The sequence below is a fragment of the Drosophila yakuba genome, chromosome 2R (genome assembly GCF_016746365.2).
Source record: "Drosophila yakuba strain Tai18E2 chromosome 2R, Prin_Dyak_Tai18E2_2.1, whole genome shotgun sequence".
NCBI classification, from domain to species: domain Eukaryota; kingdom Metazoa; phylum Arthropoda; class Insecta; order Diptera; family Drosophilidae; genus Drosophila; species Drosophila yakuba.
This window is the reverse complement of record NC_052528.2, coordinates 23,660,972-23,668,026: the sequence shown is the minus strand read 5'-3', so window position 1 is coordinate 23,668,026 and position 7,055 is coordinate 23,660,972. Positions and strand designations below refer to the sequence as shown.

At 41.1% G+C, this 7,055-nt stretch overlaps 1 long non-coding RNA gene across 1 annotated transcript; it reads left to right on the top strand.

Annotated features, from left to right (window-relative positions):
• The first annotated feature begins 552 nt into the window (after positions 1-552).
• LOC120321168 lies at positions 553-3,711 on the top strand. The gene is made up of 3 exons (XR_005560756.1): positions 553-2,751; positions 2,903-3,180; positions 3,289-3,711. It is a non-coding gene; the product is annotated as an uncharacterized LOC120321168 (long non-coding RNA).
• The last annotated feature ends 3,344 nt before the right edge of the window (positions 3,712-7,055 follow it).

The following is a 7,055-nucleotide window of genomic DNA, read 5'->3' as shown; positions in this document are numbered from 1 at the left end:
AAAATGCTAATGCCAAAGCCACCTAGCAGCCTGAATCGGCCGGCTGTCGCTCAAAAACTTTATGCCACCAAATCCAATTGATTTCAACCAATTTCTCAAACCCCTCGCCAAAGTAAGAAAGAAACGGAAAATACAAGGAATACGTGCCATCGGAAATAAAACAAAAAAAGTAGCAAAAAATCAATTGAAAAAACTTTTATATTTCCAAGTGCTAGCGGAAAGAGTCTCACGCCCTCAATCCCACCATCCCTTGGACCAATAAGCCCCCAAGCACTTCTGACTCCACTGGGTCCATACTCGTGCGTCGCATGAGTGACAAAGAAATGGGAAAAATTGAGAACTAAATCCGGCCGTGCGGCGGAGTCCTTCGACAGCACCGAGGATTCCCATTGGCCGTTGTGCAACACATTGTCAACGGAATTGCGTATCCAAATGGGCAGCCCCAGCTACATACATACATACATACATACATACGTATCTATATACATACAAGGGCAAATATATATATATATTGCTGTCTATCATGATAGGTATATATCGCAGTTGAGGCTGCTCGCAAACGTAGCAAATAAAATGCAAAAGATGCCAAATAAAAAATGACATTTGGATACAAATCGAAATCGGAAGGCGGGTTGGGAAAAGGAAGTACGAAGAGAACTTAAATTGAATACTTAATGGCAGTCAACTGCTGCTCATCCGTCTTGGAAGTTAGGGTGGATTCTAATTCGGTACATTTGTGGTTAGAACATATTTTTATAATCAAAAATAATATTTTTACCTGGACTAACTTATATTTTGTTAAATTAAAAAGCTAGGTTTGAGATTTATAGATATACTTTAATAACGTTACAATATTATTAGTTATAAAGGTAGAACAGGATCAATAACTAAGTCAAGTAATTTGACTACCAAATAGAAGTTGCACCTAAAGAAGCAAACAAAAATATACGTAGTTTTGCCATAATTCATTTTGCTGTCTTTTATGCTTTGTTGAACTAAAAACAAAACTTCACCCTTTAATTAAATTTTGACCCATTTTTCCCAAATTTTATAAAACAAAATTGGAACATGTTTTTAAAATCTAAAACAGTTAGCGCCGTTCAGCAAATTTGCTCTATTCTATTCTTATTCTAAAAACAGCGTAAAGAAAAAGTTGTGCCAAAAAGTAGTACATACTTTTTAAAGACTCCGCTCTACCATATGAGTAACTTATATAATAAAAGTTATAAAATCAATAAAGTATCTAAAATTGATATTTACTGATTTCTTTTTACGGACCTCTAACTGTTAACACTTGTCCGGAAATTATTCATTATGTGCAACGTCTCAAGTAAACGTGGCTTTCGGTCATTATGGCGGGGCACAGAGTAAAGAACGAAAATAAAAAGTAAAAAACCCTGAGAAAACTTGCGCATTTTTTCCAGGAGTCCATTGTGCTTGGTCAAGACGGCGAGGTGCAGAACGAAACGAAGAAAAAACCATCCAGGCGAACTGTTGTTCAAAGTCAAGGCAAAATCTTAAAGTAATAAAGTAGCCACCATCGCGAGGTCAGCGCCGGGCCGGACCTGGTCCGAAGTGTGAATGACCTTAAAATGACCCGCTTTCCGTCTCTTGCTGCCCTTCTGCGATTTAACTTCCGCGTTGTAGTCCACCCTCTGCCGCTTAGGACTTGGCCTTGACTTGAATTAAATTAAACTTTCTTTTGGTCTATTTATAAAATTCTTACTTGCTATTACTTGATTTTTCAACCGTTGCCTTTCCCATTCGCAAGTGCTTTTCGATGGGTTGCATTGCCATTGTCAAACCCTTTCCTTTTGACTGTCATTGCTGGAAGTGGGACTCTCTTCTTTTAAATAGAGTACTCTCCTTTTAAAATAACCCTTTGTGAGACCTGGTGCTCGATGAACGATGCCTGAGTAGCTCTTCAAAGTAGAGTTCTGACCAGCTTTAATTAACCACATTTCCATTCTCTCTTTTGTTCAAATATTTTTTTTCGTGTATGTCAACTCGATGAGCCCGTTCTTAAACATGTATACCTTAACTAAAACCACCTTGTCGAATACGCAATTTGTCATACGTCCCGTTTACTCCCTCCCTCCTAGAAACATATCAGCCATTTCAGTCAATCGCATGCAAGAATTTGAACGCAGTGCACTACAATATAGTATATAGGGAAAGTAAGGAGGTGAAGGTGCAAGTACATAAATTTTCACTCGTATGTATTATTTCGTGTTCTAAATAAACCTAAACATGTTTCCAAGCAGAATTCATTCGTTTCCCATTCGTCGTTTTGCTGGGAGACCCAACTACACATCAAGTTAAAAACGAATGGATGAGAGTTAAAATGAGCCAAACACACATACACAGGGCAAGTGAGCATAAGTACGCAACGAGCACAGAGAATAAATCACACGATGCGAATGGAACGAAACGAAACCGAAGCACACTGCTACATACATTCACTCTTTCACCAGGCAGCCTCTGGCCCACCGCCTAACACCCATTCCACCCATTCCCCCATTTTAGCCTTCTAGTACAAGCAGAGACGACGACGTCGCTTAAAAATCCCACAACAGTAGAAAGTGCGGGGCCGATGGAGGTTGGCCGCTGAAAATGGTGCGGGACGGTGGGAAGGCAGAGACACACAACCAGAGACATGCAGACGACAAAAAAGGCGGAGTCTAAAAACTGGGGAGCAAAACAACAACAACAACAGCGCCAGCGTCAACTGAAAAAGGAAATAAAAATCATGTAAGAGTCAGACACACACCCACACATACACACTCATATACCGCTATATGTATTAAAGCGCCAACTCGTGTGCAGCAAATAACAACAACAACAGTCTGCTTTGTGTGTGTGTGTATATCTATGTGTGAACTGTTCTCTCTTTCTGCCATAGTGCTCGCTCTTTCTCTCGGTTGGAGCTTGGAACGAAAAAAGCGTGGAGCAAAAAAAAATATTAAGCGAATACCAAGTAAAAGCCGAGCTGCGCAGCGGGCAGCGCTGCTGGCGCCTCAGTTGCAGTCGACGTCAACGCAGCGTGTATGACGAATACAACTCGCATTGCACACTCTCATACGTGAAAGCTGGAAAGGAGTCGAAACGGGAAGGAGCCGGAAGGGGAGCTCGGATCCGGGGAGGGGACGGAGATGATGGCGATGCCTGATTCGTACATGGGTAAATATGCTTACATACGAATGTACCTATGCGAGCGTGTGTGTGCGAGCATATATACGCTCATATATCTTATGCGGGAGCATGAGTTTTTCAATTTATTCCTTCCAGGAGGGATTGGGGAGCACGGGTGGACAAGCCATGCACCGATAAATGACGGATAGGAAAGCACACCAATACGGCCAGCGACTTTCACAAAGTGACTTGAAGGATAATTTTATATGAACATCCTTTTTAGTTAACCCTTTGGAAAGATGGTTCTTAAATCAAAGACCACTTGATGCAGGCATGCTAATCAGTATTCAATATTCATTTTGCGACAACAATCGAGAAATTTTTGAGGAGTTTTTGAGGACCACAAAGCTAGAGAATATAAAAGTACATTGTATTATAATGATCTTAGCAAGCTCAAAAGTTAGTTCATCTTTAAACGATTTAGGGAAACTACCTTCACAAGACCTAGCTTAAGCCACCATGTCATTATCAGTATAACCAGAATTGCGAACATAAATAAAAAAAATCATATGCAGAACTAAAGCCCAAACTCATAAGCTTATCGCGTTCTTGGCCCTTCCTATGCAGATTTCGGCGACAAACGCGGCTAAAAGCAAATTGCGCAAATACAAAACGGAAATGCTTCCATCAGCAAACGAGACGGGGTGGCCAAGCCGAAACGAGCCCGTTTTACCCAGGCCAGAAAAGCCGGAGAGAAAATAAATTAAAAATCTGACTTAATGCGCGCAAAAATCTGTGCATTTGTAAGAGGAAACAAAATATTCCCATACAAAATTTGCCATCGGACGGGAGAGCAATCCAAAGTAGGAGCCGCGACGAGCACAGGAAAGCACTCAATGCGCATTCCAGTAGTTGTGGAATGGAAGCCGAAGCCAACTGACGTCGCTTTGTCTGTTAGGAAAAAGCGCTCAAGCTGTCTGAGCTTGGGGGGACCAGCCAAAGAGAGCGCCAGAGAGAGCAAGAGCAAGTGGGTATGAGTGACTTTTTGAGCGCATTTTTGGCCGCCTCTAAATTTTTCCCGGTGAAACTCTGCTTCTTTTATTTATCTATTCACTCCTTATGTACCGAGACATATAGTGAAAGGGTTAAAAACCTGTGATCTTTCCGGACAGCACCACTGACTGCCCCGCTTTCTTAGGGACGCAGTTAAGTGTTGAACTTTTCTTGCTTGAATTATTGATTATTATTTGCGTCCACTTAATTAAATGCTTTGGTCAGAGGTATTCTGAAGCTTGAAACCGTTTTGGTTCCTTTAACACCCTTAACAATTACTTCGGTTTAGAATTCTAACAATCCCAACTCCACTAACCCTTAATTTCTTATAAATACACCTGCGACGTGGAGTCATTTTTGTCCTCCGTCAAATAATGATTATCTGTGTTTCCCACTTGCGGCTTTGAATGATTCCACGTTATTTTTCACACAAATCAATCTTTTCAACCTTTGAAGTCTAATTTATATTTTACCTAAAGTCATCGTCATCCTCCTTCGCGTTTGAGGACAGCTCCTGTGTTGTGCAAATCAGACAGCGTGGCATTTGGGAAAATTAATTTCCTTTCATTTTCTCTCCTCCAAAAACTTTGGTCGCTATTGGGAAAAGGACCACACAGGTTAGCCATTTGAAGTATTCGCTGATGCTGGGTTAGAATTAACGATCCGTTTCGATCTTTGGTATTCAGTTAGGCATTATAAATGGCTGATTATTAAGCATAAAAAACTTTTATTTTCAACCAATTAAATTATTTTAGACTGGGTTCCAGCTCAAGAATGAGCTCCCTTACGTAATGAACCATATCGCTCCAACAGTAAGTAATACTGACCGCCCACACCAATAAGAGCCATAAACGTGCCTCTGATCGCGACGATTGATCATTTAGCAAGCGGTAACACCTACTTTGGCTGGTGCTGCATTTTTCACCTTTTGTTGTGCTTCCAGGCATATCGCGGTCTTTTCTTATACACCAACGAGCAATTTGTTGCCATCATCCTTTCTATACTCTTGCAAAGGGAAAAACTATTTAACCCTATACATACGTACGCGTCTAAGCTTAATGCTTCATAAGAAACCATTAGTGCCGATTAATTAGTGTATATTGCAAATGGGCCCTTATTAGAAATATCAGAATTAGGTAAGAAGCATGTGAGGGTATAGTTCGTTTCGTCGTGCAGTAAAGCCCAAATAATTTTTTTTTTGCTTCGGACCATTTTTTGCAGTTTTCTATCCAATGTTCACGTCAAATGCCTAATTTATGACTTAAGTGATAATATACATTTTTTTTTAGATGGATCAAATTATTCATAAGAAAAGAAACTGTTCGCTTTAGGTTTTAAATATTTTCTACCCTCTTAGACAGAAAAGTGCAGTCCTCTTTTGATTTGAAGTCACAGGCAGTTAGTATGTGGCCGTCATTACCTAGTCCTGCTTTGACTACGTTATTTAAAGTAGTGGAATGAGTGTCCAGCAGCTCTAAAGCCCCGTTTAAGCATCGAAGATGTATTAAATGGTCCTAGTCGGAAGCCGCAATGAATAGCAAGTTGAGAGTGAAGTAGGGATATGGGTAGAGACCCTAGATCCGCGTGCTTGGAGATCAGAGCTTGCAAAATCAAATTTGGCTCCAGAGAGCGGTAAGGCATCTTCGACGCTCCAGCATCGCTTCGTTAACTGAGCTCAATGGCTGTTGTCTTGGGAAATCTTGTCCAGACGGCAAATTTAGCTGTAAAATGTCATTTCGTGCAGACAAGTTAACAAGGCAAATAATAATGTTGACGGGTTGCATGGTCGCCATCCCAATAACCGAAATCCAAGTCGGCTTAGTGAACTGGCTTACTGGGTCAATTTGATTAGCTTCAATAGTCCAGCTTGTCTGCAACCAGCTTTTAGTGTCGAAATTTATTCGCCTAACAATAAATTATCGTCGTTGGTTATGAGAGTCCCTTTTCTCTGTGCTTTGGTGAACTATCTGTTGACATTTGAATTGTCTAATTACCGTCTAAAGTTCAAGTCAAGTCCAATGATAGATCAATAGTATGCACGCCACAGATTTGTAGATACCAGTCACTGCCAGCAGTTCACTTCCAAATTCGTTCACACAATGTTCTGAAAACTTTCTCACACTCCCTCCCCAGCAACTACAATGGGGGAAAATATAATATAGACATTATAACCCCAGACAAATACCCAAACTACAATTCGTCAATTGTATTCAAATTCATGCAAATGGGCAGCGCTTCAAATGAAGATCTGGAAGAAGTTATTCCCCCGTCCTTATTCCATCTGACCACCAGTGCCCAATAACGTGCCATGAAATTGATCTTCACACTTGAAACAATTTGAAAGCGCTCACATGCTGTGCCCTGGGCAGCTCGGCTGTTGTATTCCCGACCCAAGCGTTTTAAATAAACCGTTTCGGGGGGCTCGGATCGTTTTCAGTGGTTATTTCAGTTTGCACTGGTGCCTGGTGCTTGATCCGCTGATCTTCTCTTAATCTCGATTAGTTTCTGCTGAGCTTTGATCAGCGCATATGTCTGACGAGAGACGTCTGGCCTTTGTCTTTATTTGAGTGGTTGCGGTCTTGAGCTGCTAATCACGCGTGCACCATGCCGCAAATCCAAAAACAAAGGGATCAACGTTCGCCTCTTGGCCGATGGTCTGGACCTTTGTTTGCTGGAGGTTTGAATTGCTAGAAATGTGTGTCAGCAATGCTCCTATGAAAAAGGAGTAGAGTAGGGAAAAGCGTTGAAGAGTTTCTGAGACAGAGCAGCTACAGCTGACCCGACCCAAAATCAAGTCATTTGCTAGTAATGATTTCAAAGTATCCACCAAGGATTTCATTAACGCTTTTTATGTTAATGCGCAAATAAAG